The 16,688-nt window shown below is 36.8% G+C and overlaps 1 non-coding gene across 1 annotated transcript; it reads left to right on the forward strand.

The window, feature by feature from the left end:
- Positions 1 to 931: 931 nt before the first annotated feature.
- Positions 932 to 1,038, forward strand: LOC111554180. The gene has a single exon (XR_002735172.1). It is a non-coding gene; the product is annotated as a U6 spliceosomal RNA (small nuclear RNA).
- Positions 1,039 to 16,688: the final 15,650 nt, after the last annotated feature.

Below are 16,688 nucleotides of genomic sequence, written 5' to 3' on the forward strand. Positions count from 1 at the left end.
TAGACTGACAGCCAGAAACTATACCACATGGCCTAAGTGTGTAGTAGGCTATAACATCTAGGTTCATGTAAGTACACTCCAGGATGTTTGCACAATGAGGACATCACCATTAATGACACGCTTCTCAGAATGTAGCTTCATTGTTAAGTGACATGTGACTATAATACTTGGATAAAATTATGCTAATGCCTGTGATATTTGGTCAAATGAAATTCCCTCATATACTGAATTTTTATTTGTATTGGTCTGTTGCATTTTCATTGATTCCACAAATATTTATTGATTACTTATGTGCTGCAAAGAGATAAATTAATGTTGATATGATAGTTTGCCTTCCCAGAGTTCATTTTCTAGTGAGAGAGATAGACAATTGCATTGAAGGGCTGTGTATAAAGTTACTTCTGTTCTAAAGAGAAGAGGCATGATTCAAATAACACAGAAAACGAATTCCACTTTCCACTGAGACTTATGGAAGAGCAAAATAAGGAAGATGTCAATCGCAGAGCCTTCACCAGGTTTGAGCTACTGAAGGACAGCACTCACCTTGGCTAACCTGTTGTTTAATAGAGCATTTTAAGGAGTCCTTAGAAGTACAAAGGTGGATCTATAGCTAAAAAGAGGCAGAAAGAGCTAAGTTGTACTTACTGTTTTTTTAATAAAAGGAGGAGACTGGAATTTGGAGAAGACACCCAGTACAAGTGGCCTAGAAAACAGAAGCAAAGAAACACCGCATAGTAGGAAGCTAGATCTCACAGAGAAGGTTGTCAGAAATTCACAGGAAGGAGGACATAAACTACTTATTTTAAAAATAGAGTCTGATATTCGAAGTTGTATTGCTAGGACATAGCCCCCATCCTTGTCTAAACCTTCAGTGCAACTTTGCTTTGTAGGTTGAGTTCCACTTCTGCAAGAGTCGAAAGCAGTTACTACTGTGCTCGTTTTGACAGCACACATACTAAAATTGGAAAGACACAGAGAAGATTAGCAGAGACCCTGTGCAAGGGTGACATGCAAATTCATGAACCATTCCATATTTTTGTGAGAATTTAACAATGAGATCACTTGGTCACAAGGCGGGGAATATCACACACCGGGGCCTGTTGTGGGGTGGGGGACTGGGGGAGGGATAGCATTAGGAGAAATACTTAATGTAAATGATGAGTTGATGGGTGCAGCAAACCAACATGGCACATGTATACCTATGTATCAAACCTGCACGTTGTGCACATGTACCCTAGAACTTGAAGTATAATTAAAAATAAATAAATAATATAAATAAAGCACTTCCTACATTTTGGATACTCAGGGCAATGCCTACAACCTGTCACACATTTTAGCAAATCTGTTTTCAAAGGGGAAAATAAATAATGGTATAACTATTGGAGACTGAAGCCTGAGGAAAAATTCAGTCATTTTTATAATGGCAATACAGAAGTCTTTATACTTGGATAAGGCAGGAAGGAATAAATGTTTCCTTTCCTAAAAAGGATAATTTGGTTGCTAAGTCTGTGAAGTTTTATGCAAATAGCAAGAGAAATTGCAGCTCCAATTGCCTTAACAATAACATAAATGTGTTAACTGATATAACTAGAATTCCAGAGTTATAGCAGAATTTGACTGATCCAATTCACCCCGATCACTCTGATTTTTTAAAATAAGTTTTAGTCTAAGGTTAACATTAATTTCTCTTACGGTTGTAGCAACTGGTGTTTACACCAGTTGGAGAGAAAGCACTCTGGCTACAGTATTCCAACTACATGTCCTAAGGTATATCTAGCTGGCTTGCATAGTTTACATGGCTAGTCCTAACCCAATACTTACAATAGGGCAAAAGAAGTGCAGTGATTATATGTGGAACCTACCACTACAGCTAGGAGTTAGTGAAATGTGTCAGTATTGTTTCAAAATGAGGAGGAAGAAGAAAGGGATGCTAAACAGAAAAACAAGTACGTCCATTAGAGTAGATAAAAAAAGGGGGTGGGGATAAGGCTAAATCTAATAAGGAAGAAATTCTATGACTTCATACAGCAACACCTTTTCTCTAGACTGAGAAGACTTTAAGTGGACTTGATCACTTATTATCGTTTGCTATGAATATAGCATTCATAAACTATTTACTTTTAAAATGGAGGTCTGATATTCAAGGTTGTATTACTAGGACATAAACCTCTCCCTTATCCAAACCTTCAGCGTAACTTTGCTATGTAGATTGAATATAGCATTCATAGGAAATTATATCGAGTGATCCAATTCATTGAAAGGCTTCTCAGTCACATTTCAAAGGTGTTACACATTGTATAAACTCTGTGAACTCACATGGGATAGCATCCTCTGCTACCACACAGACAACCTGGGAAAATTTCAAGGTCATAAAAGTAGTTTCAGGTCCAAATAAACCCTGAACTATACAGAATGTCTTCTTTTGCCAGCAGTTTTATAACATCATAAATATTTTTGTGTCTGATACTGCTAATGAGTTCCATAAAAGAATTTTATCCCACAAACATCATTGTTCAGCATTCTCCTTTTGGCAACAGTAATTAGGTTTTTTTATGCAACTATGCTAAAATATATCATGGTTAGATAGCCATTTTTTAAAAAATCAGACTGAGCAAAATTTGATTATGTTATCACAAAATGACCACAAAGTTTGTTTTTCTTGTCCTGTTGTTTTTTGTTTGCCTACTTTTTTCGGAACTTAAATAGCAGTGTACTGACTGGTATGCTACCAATAAAACATTGTTGCACTTTATATCATGTATGAAGAATGTGTTAAAGTTGCAACCAAAAGATATTTTTCAGATGGTAACATGAAAGCAAAACTTCTAGTTAGAGCACATTGTACTGCATGCAAGGATCAAAGCTACTTACAGAAATAAAGAAAGGAAACCTGAAATAAGTCTCACAAATTACCCAAGGTTTTAAAAATTTATCATAAATGTATACAATCTTACAACTCATTGTTAATTTTAGAACAATACCCCTGTCTGATATTACACACAAGTGTAAATCAGGTGCACGATAAACACTGCTCTCCACTGGAATGCGTTACAGAACATATTTTTAGTGGCGAGAAGTCCTGGTACCATTAGCGCTTAGATCATTTATAGATTCAAATAGTATGTTTTGATCCTGCTCTTATAAATAATTTTAAAGAATGAGAACTATTTTCCTTCTCACATTGAACCCTTTTGAAATGTTTTGCTGGGCTTTGAGTCCTAGAGGCAGAAGGATTCCCTTTTTCTAGGATCAGATATAAGAGGCTTTAAATTAAATTGTCGTAAATGAAACAGTGTGGTTCTGAAGTTAACAGAATGTTAAAGCTAAAAGAGCTTCAACTTCTGGAAAATTTCTTTGAGGTGAAGAATAGAGATGGGTGTTTTCTTTACTTTGGTTTTGATTTTTTCTTTTTCCTTCAGAGTAGTGGGGGATGTGGTTCTTCATAACACATGGAGAAATATGGACTTGACAGCCACTGGGACCTAAGATGGGGTGGCACGTGGATGTTTGGAGAGATGGAGAATGCCAGCAACCATGGTATGGTTAGGATTCTGCTCACGTGTCTCATGGAAGGACTGAGCTGTTCACATCTGAATAACCACATGGCTCAGAAAATGAGCATCTTGTCAAGAACTTGATGCTCTGCAGAATGTAGTTCTTCCTGTATTCTAGGCATTACACAGTTCTCTAGTTTGTCATGTGACCCTAAGAAGGAGAATGATTCCTCAAAATATGACCAAATTGAATTTCTCTCCACCCTGGGAAAGTGAGGGCATAGAGTCAGATTGAATTTCATTTAGCAAAATGAGGGTACCGTGACCTTCCTTACAACTGAGGGTGGAAATCATATTCTCTATTTGTTATTATACCTTCAATCAATATTACAATCCAACTGACACCAATAATTAAAATTCCCCCTCAGTTGGCATATTTCAAAATACTAAAATAATGTCCTTCTTTAAATTCCAAATAGTAAAGACAGAGAACAAAACATTACTTAGCCAAAATGCTCTGTAAAAACACGAAAGCCTTCTTTAATGTAGAAACAAATAAGAGGAAAAAAATAAATGTTATTATATTAGGATGAAAACAATCCTGGCCTCAAGCAAAGGCAACCTTTAAGAACACCTGGCTTTTGTCCAGGTGCAGTGGTTCACACCTATAATCCAAGAACTTTGAGAGGCCCAGGTGGGTGGATCATCTGAGGCCAGGAGTTTGAGACCAGCCTGGCCAACATGGTGAAAACCCGTTTCCACTAAAACTGCAAAAATTAGCCGGGCTGGAACCTGGGAGGCAGAGGTTGCAGTGAGCCGAGATCATGCCACTGCTCTCCAGCCTGAGTGACAGAGCCAGACTCTGTCTCAAAAACAAACAACAAACAAACAAAAAACAAAACAAACAATCAAAAAGAAAACACTTGGCTTTTAAGCAATCTTTAGAGTTAATGAAAAAGCAAATAGATAGGGAATTAATGAAAGGCCAAAAAGGTAGGGGTATTACTAAAAAGTCCAAACTTCTCAAACAGCATTTTCTGCAAATGCAGACATAGTTTAAAAAACAGTTATACTACCTATTTTCCAATCATGATCCAGGCAAGGCGTGAAGAGAAGGCCAAGATTAGCTGGAATAACATTTATGCAGCTCAGTTTCTCCATAGATTAGCAAAATAATTTGGTTTTGAAGGAGCTACTCACATCACAGGACATCCCACCTCTGGCATTCTTTAAATGGTATTTTCCATTTATCATCTATTTACGTTTGACCATTAAAATTTTAAAGCAGCTTTTCAAATTCAGTATGTTTTAAAATTATTGTACAGGAAAGGAGTCTAAGGAATATGAACAGCAAGTCTTGATCATCACCCTTGAAATTGTCTAGGAGAATGGTGGACAAGAAGATATCCAATTTTAATGTCTCATATTAGAGCCAAAATTTCATTCTTCATGTAAGTTATGTGTTCCCATAAGTGAGTATAATCGTGTTATATATGGGAGTAATAATACTTTGCTCCATTTATCCTCATAATATATAAAGGAAAACATATTGCATTTTGAAAGTTCTGGAATACTGTCTCTGCTAAATACCTACTATGTTCCAGACGCTAGATGTTTTAAAAATTCACCTCATTTTATCTTCATGGCAACTCTCTTAGGCATAACATTGTTTTATAGATTAACAAACTTGAGTCCTGATATTTTAAGCAACTCTGAATTAGTAGGTGATAGACGAGGATATAAAAGTAAATTGCATCTAACTCCTAAAACCATATGTGATCCACTGTTCTAGAATATAAATGCATAATAAAATCATAGTAATGAGAAAGAAGATGTGATCCTCAATTTCTGACTCACATGTACCATCTACCTCACAGATCGTCCCTCATACAGGCCTCTTTCTATTCTTTGATTCATTGTTAAATTGTTCATCACATATTTATTGAATTCCTCCTATTAGCAAGGCAAGGGACTGCTGGAGATACAGTGTTAAACAAGTCAGACTATGGTCCTTGTTCTTATGAAACTATTATTTAATATATTTTACCTTATAACTAGAGACACCAATAATAAGTTAATTTATAACCTAACAAAATAGTTACAAACTATGATAAGAAACAAGAACAACTAAACAGAGACATGATGACAAAAAAGACATGATGACATGTCCTTTAAAGAATTGTTGTCAGAGAAATCAATTTGAAGCTGTTACTGTTTCTGGGAACAGAAGGAAAAAAATCCACATCTTTTAATACACTTACTTTCAGACTTGAGGGAGAGACACGCTTCAAGTAAACCCACGACTATTCCAAGATAACTCCAATATGATCCGTACAACAAAATATTATGCTCTTAGTCTCTGACTACATGGCTGGAGCATTCCTTTAAAACTCATTACTGGTGAATAAAATGTCGGTGTATACTCACTTATAAGTAAGAATATGGCATAGATTTAATCTGATTTATACATGAAATTCTCTACATCACTAAGAGTGGGAGACTGAGTGATTAAAAGTGCTATTACTATTTGTTGTTATTGTTTTTATATTGAGGTTTAGAAGTTAAAACATTTAAGGATGATCTGTAACTTTTTGGAGAACATTGTAGAGCACTCTGAAGCCATGTGTGAGCTCAGCAGGAACAGTGCCAGCATATGTGCAATGCACCTAATAAGGGGCAGCAGTGGGAGTGGGGGAAGCCTGATAGCGAAATGTCACCTATTTGCCATTTTTCTTCTAAGACATAAATGTTACTCAGAAAGATAACAGCAGTTGGAGATTACTAACCAAGTATCTTAAGCCAGACTCTCCTACAAGCAGAACCTGAGCCAAAGATTCAAATGCAAATGATTTATAAAGTACCCCTGGCAGAAACCAGTTAAGGAGTGACAGAAGCTGGCTACAGAAGGGGAGTGAGCCAAGGAAGGGTGTTACTTCAGGGGAAGTACCAGATTCAACCTGATCCCTGTGGAGCACAAGCTGAAGCTTCCCTGCTCAAAACAGTTAGACTTACTGGGGACCAGGTTGGTCCTCTGTTAAGTCCCAAGGTTGAAAATGGGAGTATACGGAGACTCTTAGTGAAGGAAAACAAGGTATGGATGAAACTACAAACTGGAAATTGAGGCTGGACAGATTCTTCTTTGGCCTCCTTGTCTTTAACTACATGCATAACTGGATCAGATATTATGTGTGAATGAGTAAAAGGTATGTTTTTCACAAGGAGTATAAACTAAGCCTACCGTCGGCCCAATTTAAATTGGCCACAGTAAATGGGAACTTTGGAGAGCCTGAGCTCTCCCCAGTAGAAAACGTTAAGCAATATAAAAATCCAGAAGGGTGATGAGATATCACTGTTCTGATTAAGGAAATGAGAGAAGTGATTCCCACTAACTCGTCTTTTATTGATCCTGTCTAGATAGTATATTAGGCAGATAGTTCCTGAAGGTTAACAGTAGACAATTTAGAATTACATATAGTGAACCCTTTGATTCATTCAGTATACCTGATATGCCAAGGCTATGCAGGAAGTACAACAGGAAAAGGGAGGTTCGTATGCTCCCATGTACCTGGCCAGAACCTAATTTTCCAATCTCAATTTTGAAGTCCAGCCAGAATAGTTTGCATTCTCCTGGGACAGAGTATACACTTTCAGTTTTGCTATAGGAATATTTTAATTTACCAGCAAAATACAATTGTGTAATGAAGAATCTGAAAACCTTCACAAATAAGTTAAACTACTAAACTAAACTCCTAAACTATAGTTGTTTCCTCAGATGGGAAATCAAGGGCTAAACAAATAGAGGCTGGCTGATGAATTCAGATTTAGCCTGGTCTGTGGAATTTTTGGGGATTTCTGAAACCAAAAGAAATCCATTATTAATTCTCACAGATCTTGCCAATAAACAAGAAGCTCAGTAATTAGCAGGACTATTTGGGTTTTAGCAAAATCAACCTCATCTAATAATTCTGTGGGCTCCTACTCACAAAATCACCAGAAAGAAATCTAAATGGGAATTGACCTCTGAGCAGAAACAACGATTAAAAGAGTTACAGAGAGTGGTGTGACAAGCGGCCCTACTGAGCTCTGAAGACCTAACTGCTCAAATTACACTAGAAATGTCTGTAACCAGAATACACACAGACTGAACAAGTTAGAAAATTTGAATACATCTACCCAACAAAAGTTTCTTAGGTTCTGGATCTGAGAGCAGCCTAAGACAGCTGTTGATTCTAGTCTACTTGAAAGACAATTGTTGGCTTGTTATTGGATGTTAATCAAAATGTCACTCACCACAAAAGGGGTCAGATAACGCTAAGGCCAGAAATACCAATTAGGACTTAGGTGATGTCACAGAAGTATTCCAACAGAGAAAGAGCTATACAGCAAAGATTACTCCTAAAATGGAAGTGATATATTTAAGAACAGCAAGAAGACAAGGAATGGGTGAGAGAGTTCAATGGAGTATATCACATGTACATGAATAGATTGCTTCACTGCACATAGACCTTGTGACCTCAGAGGAACTCCTTGCTTCCAATGCTATGTAGGCAGAACCTCATACTCTCCCAGCTGAGGAAAAGTGGGCTTTCTGGTCACTTGGTGGGAGTTCCCAATTTTAGAGCCATGTTGCTATTTGGAAAGCAGCCACAATATGCCCAGTGGGTGGTAAAACTTTGATGAAAGAAAGGAAGGGCAAGTTCACAAGGGAAAATTGCTGAGAGCAGTTAATTAAAAGTGGAAGAGGAATTAGGCTGAGACCCTCTAAAGGGTGTTTGCATATTTATAGACTTGAGCTGTAGCCAAAGGGCTTGCTATACAATCAGGCAAATGGGCTGTAGATGACTGCATGATAAAAAAAAAAAAAGTGCTATGTATACAGCATTCGGATATGGAATTCTCTACAGGAATTTAGAGGAAGAATTAAACTGGTTCATATAGATGCCCACTAATAAAATACTGTTGTCAGATAAGAGAGGGATTGGAAAATAAAGGTAGATGCCTAGTTAGCTCATGAGTTCATAAATAAGTGGACATGCGTGTGTTCAGGACATGTACTCACGGCCTGAGAGAGGTCATGTGCCTCTCTTCTAGGACCTGATGAAATGGCTATTGAGATAAAAACTGCCTACTGTCGATAGGAATGGAATCAACACCTCCAAAGCTGATTACACTGGACTTCAACCAATGGCCCCAAGAGCATAAACAGGTTTAACTGGGATTGACACAGATTTCATTCTAGGCTTTTCTTATTCTACACGAAAAACAACCTTAGAGAAAACAACTAAAATTTTAGAACAGCAAATTTTCTACCATTTCAGGCCACCAGGATATATTTCTTTTGAAAAAAATTATGTACTTTCCTGCTGCCGATAACCAAAAAATGGGAAAGAAACATAATAGTACATGGACCTACAACATTTTAAAATTTTCTTTGGAATAGGCAATATGAATATTTGTTATTCAATATAGGCAATGGGGACATCTTGAACAAATGGCTTGGATGTTTAAATGATTTGGTCCTCACAGTGTCTGTGAAAAGAAGTAAGGCAAGAACTCTACTGGAGAGACTTCTTGGATCAAGAGATGGGAGTGTGTGAGGTGGTGAAGAATTAGGGCTAGCTATGAATGTACTATCATTACCAAATGGCAGCAACAATGCCATCATCCTTTATATGTCGTTTTCTGCAAGATCTGCTTACAGATAGGGTAAATGGGGAAATTAGCAAGGCTGCTACTATGTCCAGCCCTATAGGTGAATAGCACATTTGGGTCAGAAAGTCCACCAGGAGGCACAATAAATGAAAACAAGGAGAAATAATAGTAAGTGGAATAGGAACTCATAAATGATTCACAATCCCAGAAAGGAGCGCAATCATAATATTTCCAAAAGAGTAACTAAAAGCAAGAGAATAATATCTTACCAAATGCTCTCATATCTGGCACTGACAAATGGCTGATTTTGTGGACAATGGGGTAAGACTCTGAACTTACCTTCCCTGGAGAAGTAGAATTGAATGCTTGTCAATACATGAGCTCTGCTTAACAACTCCACCAGTACGATATGGGAAAAGGAGCATCCTGACTACTCAAAATACCTGTAGGTTGCTCCAACTATTATTCAGTTTATTGTGTTTAGATTATAATAGCATGAATAATTGAATAATTACTCTAATGAAACTCCGTACCTCTCAACAATGATGACAAAGAACTGATACCATCACCCAGGAAAGACTTTTAATTACAATGGAATTTGATGTATTTAAAGTTTAGTTCTAGAAGAAGTGATTGAGGGCTAGGGTAAATTATGCTGAGATGTTACAGGACTGTTGGCCCTTATTGTTCTCTAATGGTCCAGTTCTGTGAATAAAAAAGGATATTGGCATTGCTATGATGCAGTTAGTTAGGATTGAAGAGAGAAATAAACAATACAATACACTATGAACCGTGGCATCAGGCTCTGTGAAAATCTGTACTGTAATATGTGAACATGGTTATGTCCACAGACCAGATAGAATCCACAATTTACTGAATAAAGGCCTCTAAATACCACCCCAGTTGCTCTGAGTGTATGCGCTATATAAAACATGGTTTCTGTTAGGAATGGATGGAAACTGATACCATCATTTTACTGATGGCTAGTGTGCCATATATCCTTTTTATTTATCTGCAGCAGCACTACAGGTAATACAGTATGTGTAGGTCTATAGGTAGAATTAAGTACATAATGATGATCTCCAGGATGAGAGAAACATTTGAGAGGCAAATTCAAAAGCCCAAGTGATATAAAAACTTTTATAACAGGTTTTCTAGAAAAATAATTGTAAGTTTACCCCTAAAACATTTGAAATGCCTTCACCAACACGTGCTTTTAAAAAAGTTTAAATAACTCCTGATGCTGGAGTTAAAAGAGTGAGTTAGAAAAAAAAATCAAAGAACCGTGAAAGGATATGGTTACAGTTAGCATGCTTTATAGAGCAAATTCCTTCTACACACTAAATTGTTCAAATGCTGGTTGTTAAGGGGCTTAGGAGCTTTATTTTTTATATAAAATAGTCCATAAAATTAAAAAAGAAAAATTATAAAGAGTTCCTGATAAGTATGCATCAAAGAGATGTCAAATGAGGTCAGAAGGTGGATTGGTAAGGAAAATGTTAGTAGCAAGCCTACAGTAGATTACATCCCTTTATGGTGAATGTGCAGGAAAAAAAAAAGGAGATAAAATCTTCTGGTAAACATGCTAGTGGAAGACTTCCTGGCAAACACTTTGGCAGCAAGTGTCCTTATCTTTAGAATGTTGTTAGGAGGATATACCTAGTCTGTCTAGAATTAATCATCATAAACAAACATCAAGTATATGAATTTCATGACTCCCTGGAAAATGTAATGCAAGCCATGCAACTGTTATAATATAAAAGGAAAATGTTTCATGACCAGGTAAGCTTCTGTCTGGTAAATTATAAGATCATGTACTTCAGTTAGAGGTCTGATGTGTAAAAGTGAGTCCACTGTACACCCTAATGCATCAAGAAAGGAATACTGTTGGCAGTTCTGAACCTCTGCTTCTGTGTGCTTTGTTATTATTGGTATCATAGAAATTATTACTAAAGATTGATACTGGGTAATTTTTAAAGTGAAGAGATTAAGAGGATTGTAGGAGTTTCAGAAAGAGAGGATAGATAAAATGATGGTGAAGTTATAATTTAAAAGACAATAACTAAAAATGTTCCCCTATCTAAGAAAAACAAAATCCTTCAGATTTAAAAATCTACAGAGGGTTGACATGGACTGACTAAAATAAATCTATCTAATCAAAGTTTAGCCTATCATGTAAAAAGATTTTCCTTAAAACTACTGAGAGAAAGGACAGATTGCCTACACACAAAAAAAGACCTAGACTGATATCATACATTTCATCTGAAACAAGAAGGAAAATAACTTTAAATTTAAAATACTATGCTCAGTTAAACAGTCATTTAAGAGAGAAACAGACATTTCCAGATGTGCATGAACTCATAAAATTTACCCCAGTACATAGTGCCCTACTGAACAAAACAACTTCTAAGCTGGAGAAATAAGTCAAGAGAAAGAAATAAAAGGCATCCAAACTGGAAAGGAAGAAGTTAAATTGTCCCTGTTTGTAGATGACATCTGTAATATAGAAAACCCTAAAGACGCCACCAAAAAGTGTTAAAACTAAAAACTTTACTGAATTTGCAGGATACACAATTGACATACAAGTATCAATAGTATTTCTATACACTAACAAGCAGTGATCTAAAAAAGAAATCAATAAAACATCCCATTAATTCTAGCTATCAAAATATAAAAATAAAATAAAATATGTAGAAATATATTCGGTCAAGGAGGTGGAAGACTTGTACATTGAAAATGATAAAACATTGATGAAAGAAATTGAAGAAGACACAAATAAATGAAAAAAATATTCTGTGTTCATGAATTAGATGAATTAATATTGTTACAATGTCCATACCAGCCAAAACTATTTACAGGTTCAATACAATCCTTATCAAAATTCCAATGACATTTTTCACAGAAATAGAAAAGAGAATTCTAAATGGAACTACAAAAGACCCTGAATAACCAAAGCAATCTTGAGCAAAATACACCACCAAACTATCAATCAAAACATCATGGTACTACATAAAAACAGACACAGACACCAAAGGGAAACAACAGAGATCCCAGAAATAAACCCATACATTATGGCAAATTGACTTCTTACAGGAATGCCAAGGTCACACATGATAAAGGACAGTCTCTTCAATAAGTGGTGTTGGGAAAACTGGGTATCTACATGCAGAAGAATAAAATTAAACCCCTATTTCATATCATATTAAAAAAATGGAAAATTCATTCAAAACTTAAATGTAAGAACTGAAACTGTAAAACTACTAGAAGAAAACATAGGAGAAAAACTCTAGTACAGTGAATTGGGAAATAATTTTGTGGTTATTACATCCAAAACACAAGGAACAAAAGCAAAAACAGACAAATGGGAGTATATCAAACGAAAAATCTCTGCACAGCAAAATAAAACATCAACAGGACTAGGAAAAGGTTAGTAGCACATCTACCGTAAATTATTTCCCTTTATGGCGAATGTGCAGGAAAAAAAGGAGATCAAATAAGATCAAAGGAGACAGCTGCAGAAATAGAAAACATATTTACAATATATCTGATAAGTGATTAAGATCCAAAATATAAGAAACTCAATAGAAAGAAAAAAAAAAAACCCAATTTAAAAATGGGTCCGAATAGACATTTCTCAAAAGAAAATATACAAATGGCCAAAGGTATGCAACAAGTGCTCAACATCACTAATCAGAGAAATACAAACTAAAACCTCAATCAGATATCATCTAATGTCTGTTAGAATAGTTATTATCACAAAGATTAAATATAACAAGTGCTGGTGAAGATGTGGAAGAAAGAGAACCTTTTGTTCACTGTTGGTGGGAATATAAATTAATATAGTCATTGTGTATAGCAGTCTCGTTACAATGTGTAATGGCAAAGTTCTTTTTGTTTTGTGTTTTCTTCAGGATCTCCTAGGCTCCTGTATCTGAAAGTCTATATCTCTTGCTTGACTTGAAAAAGTTTCGGCCAAGCATGGTGGCTCATGCCTGTAATCCCAGCACTTTGGGAGGCTGAGGAGGGCAGATCACCTGAGGTCAGGAGTTTGAGACCAGCTGGCCAACATGGTGAAACCCCATCTCTACTAAAAATACAAAAATTAGCCAGGTGTGGTGGTAAATGCCTGTAGTCCCGGTTACTAGGAGGCTGAGGCAGGAGAATCACTTGAACCAGGGGGGCGGAGGTTGCAGTGAGCCAATACTGTACCACTGAACTCCAGACTGAGTGACAGAGCAAGACTCTGTCTCAAAAAGACGGTGGTGGGGAGGACTTCATGTATTATTTCATTAAATACATTTTCTAAACCTTTTGTTCTCACTTCACCTTCTGGGACATCAGTAATTTGAACATTTGGTTGCATTTTTGTGTCCTCTATATCAAAGAGGCTTTGCTTATTCTCTTTTTGTTATTTTTTTCTTTATTTTTGTCTGTCTGTATTACTTCAAAAGATCTGTCTTCAAGATCTGATTTTCTGTCTTCTCCTTGATCTAGTCAATTGCTGAAACATTCAAATATATTTTATATTTCATTCCATAAATTCTTTAGTTCCAGAATTTCTCTTTGATAAATTGTTCATTTCTATCCTGAATTGTTTTCCTCATTGGTTTTTGTTTTTGTTTTCAAAATTCTCTTATATCTCACTAAGCTTCTTTAGTATCAACATTTAGAATTTTTTCTTTTTTAGGATTTCATGAATTTCTTTTTGATTGGGATCTATTGCCAAGAAATTGTTGTGTTTCTTTGGAGGTGTCATATTGTCTTCCTTTTTCGTGTTTCTTGTGTCCTTACATTGATATTGACGCATCTAGTATAAATGCTGCTTCTTCCAATATTTCGAATTTGCTTTTGGAAGGAGGGACATTTTTCTGAAGATGTTCCTATGGTGTTGGTTGAGCAGGGCACTTTGGATAGTGTCATCTTTGACTATAAACAGCGTCAGTTGTGTCTGTGTGTGTGTGGTTTTTTTTTTTTTTTTTGGTGGCTTACAGTGCAGTTGTTAGTGGAGGCTGTGGTGAAGTTTTATTGGGGACTGAGAGGCTGGATGGGCCTGTCTTCAGTCCTCAGTGATGGTAGTAGTGGACTGAAGGTGCCTGTTCTTGTGCCCTGGGGTGGTATATGCTGGCACCAGTGTTAGCATGTCCAAGCAGGCTAAGTCTTGAACCTTCTGATGGCTTGCACAGGTACTGGGAACATTAGCAGTGGCCACATCAAAGGAAACAACCAACAGAGTGAAGAGACAAACTACAGAATGGGAAAAAATATTACAAACACTGTATCTGATAAGTGGTAAATATCCAAAATATATAAGAAACGTCATAACAAGAAAACAAACAACCCAATTTAAAATATGGGCACAGGACCTGAATAGATATTTTTCAAAACAAGGTGTAGAAATAGCCAAATATATGCAAATACCACTAGCTGTGGTATGCAGGGACCAAGCTGCTGGTGGAAGGCTCAGGTGCAGATGGCAGCAGCTGCAATGTAACAATGTTACTGGGAAGGGTGGGTTTGCTTTCTTTAGGATCAACCTTAGGTAGGCAGTGGGAGAAGGTGGGACATGGGCTTCACCTGCACCTTAGCCCACAGGATTCTGCAGCTCTGGCAGTTGCAGGCAGTGAAATTGGTTCTCAGGATGCATGAAAATTCAAGATCACCTCTCTTCATGGAGGACTGGGTTTGCTACCTGTGGCTGTCCCCTCAGCCTTGGTTGCAGAGTCGGATGCAGTCCACTGTGGTCTGGGCTTTTAAAATAGTGTCATGCTACTGTTGTTTAGGATTTGGGGTTTGTGAAATCCAATGTGAGCTCTAGCTCTGGAGCAATGCCTTTAGGCAGTTTCTGGGAAGCTCTCTACGTTAGACTCAAGGCCCCATGATTGTCCAAGGTCAAGGAGCTCTCCTGTGGCTAGGATTGTAGAAATCCAAGGCAAGGCGAGAATGTAGACCTCTGAGAGTCTCTCACTCACCCTTTCCCTGTACTGGGGAGCCTCTCCTGGCTGCCAGTCAGTCCTGGCCTATGAGGCTGCCTGGCTTCCCTCTTCTTCCTTGCTTTGGGGTTTCCTGACACCTCTCTGTTGAATTCCAGTGTTCTTTCTTGGATGATCTATTTGAAGTGTGACTATCGACTCACTATTTTGGTTCTTCTTAGTGGAGGAGGCAAGTAGAAAATACTTCTACACAGCCATCTCGAAGCCCTTCCCAGGTCCTTTTTTCTTAAACTTTTTAAAAATTGCTGATGTGTGTGCCTTTTGATAGATTCTACTTCTAGTTACTACACAAAATCACTCAGACATAAATACTGGGAGATAGACACAAAGCTGTTTATTGAAGCTTTGTTTAAAATAATGAAAAATGTTTGAACAGGTAAAGATTCTTAAATAAAATGATACATGCATATGAGAGAATAGAGTACGTATTTACACGATTAGTTGTAAGAACACTGTGAGTACTACATATAGTTTATCATTTATGTAAATTTAAAAATGCTAATATTTGTATATATTTTTTCTTTCAAATATTTTAATTTTTTTAAAATACAAGCAAACTAATCATGGATGACTCTAGGTGTGATTGCAGAGGACCAAGATAAATGATTGCAGGTGATCACAGCCTCAGATATACCTGAGACAACGTATATATTTTCAATTGCTTATTGAAAAAAATAAGCAAAGTTTAAATTAAATATAACAAAAAGTTAAAGTGATTTGATTCTCATTGTTTAAATATGGGTAATTCTTATCTTTACAATTTTTCTTATTTCCCTCTCATCTCTTCCTAGCTCTCTTTTTTTCTCTTTCATACACACAGGTACTTACACAGAATGTTTCAAAGTATAATAAAAAGGTAGATCAATCATCAAAAGAAAGGAGTTTGCCTAAGCAGAGAAATAACCTGGGAACATTATTAGGTAGCAGGAAAAATGTGAATTTAAGACCCATATCCCACATATGGTGAGAGAAAATAAGCAGGGACTGCTTGAAATAGACACAGTTTCATATCTATTTCACAGTTTGATATCTATCTTGAACAATTCTTTGGAGAGTTCTGATTAAGTACAGACCAGGCAAAGGAAAGAATGGAATACATAAAGCTTAGGGATGGGAAGCTTTATACTGACATAGGCATTCCAGAGGAAAACATACAGATAGACGGGAACTAGAGAAGAAGTGGGCCACAAACGTGGAAAAAGAGTTGTGATTTGGACTGTAATCAAAAGTGGCAACTCATGAATATTTGCCAGGACAGGACATCCTAACAAGACGGGATATTCTGCATGTCCCCAAGCCTCCCGGAGAACAGGAGTAATGTGGCCTATGCGGAAGGAGTTAGACTTTAGCCCGAATTTTGTATAAATCTAAAAGAACCAGACTAGGTGAGTAGGGAGGCAACAGGCTATGCTTCCTTCCAGAACCATTTGGCACATAGCAAACAGGAATTGTTCTCGATCTATGAAATGAAGGGGAATGTGGGGGAGGGTGTAGGTCATTTTATGAGGTGGAGAAGAATGAGCCTGGGATATATACAAGAATGAGAGTGTTT

This window comes from Piliocolobus tephrosceles, chromosome 3, assembly GCF_002776525.5.
Source record: "Piliocolobus tephrosceles isolate RC106 chromosome 3, ASM277652v3, whole genome shotgun sequence".
In the NCBI taxonomy this organism is placed as follows: domain Eukaryota; kingdom Metazoa; phylum Chordata; class Mammalia; order Primates; family Cercopithecidae; genus Piliocolobus; species Piliocolobus tephrosceles.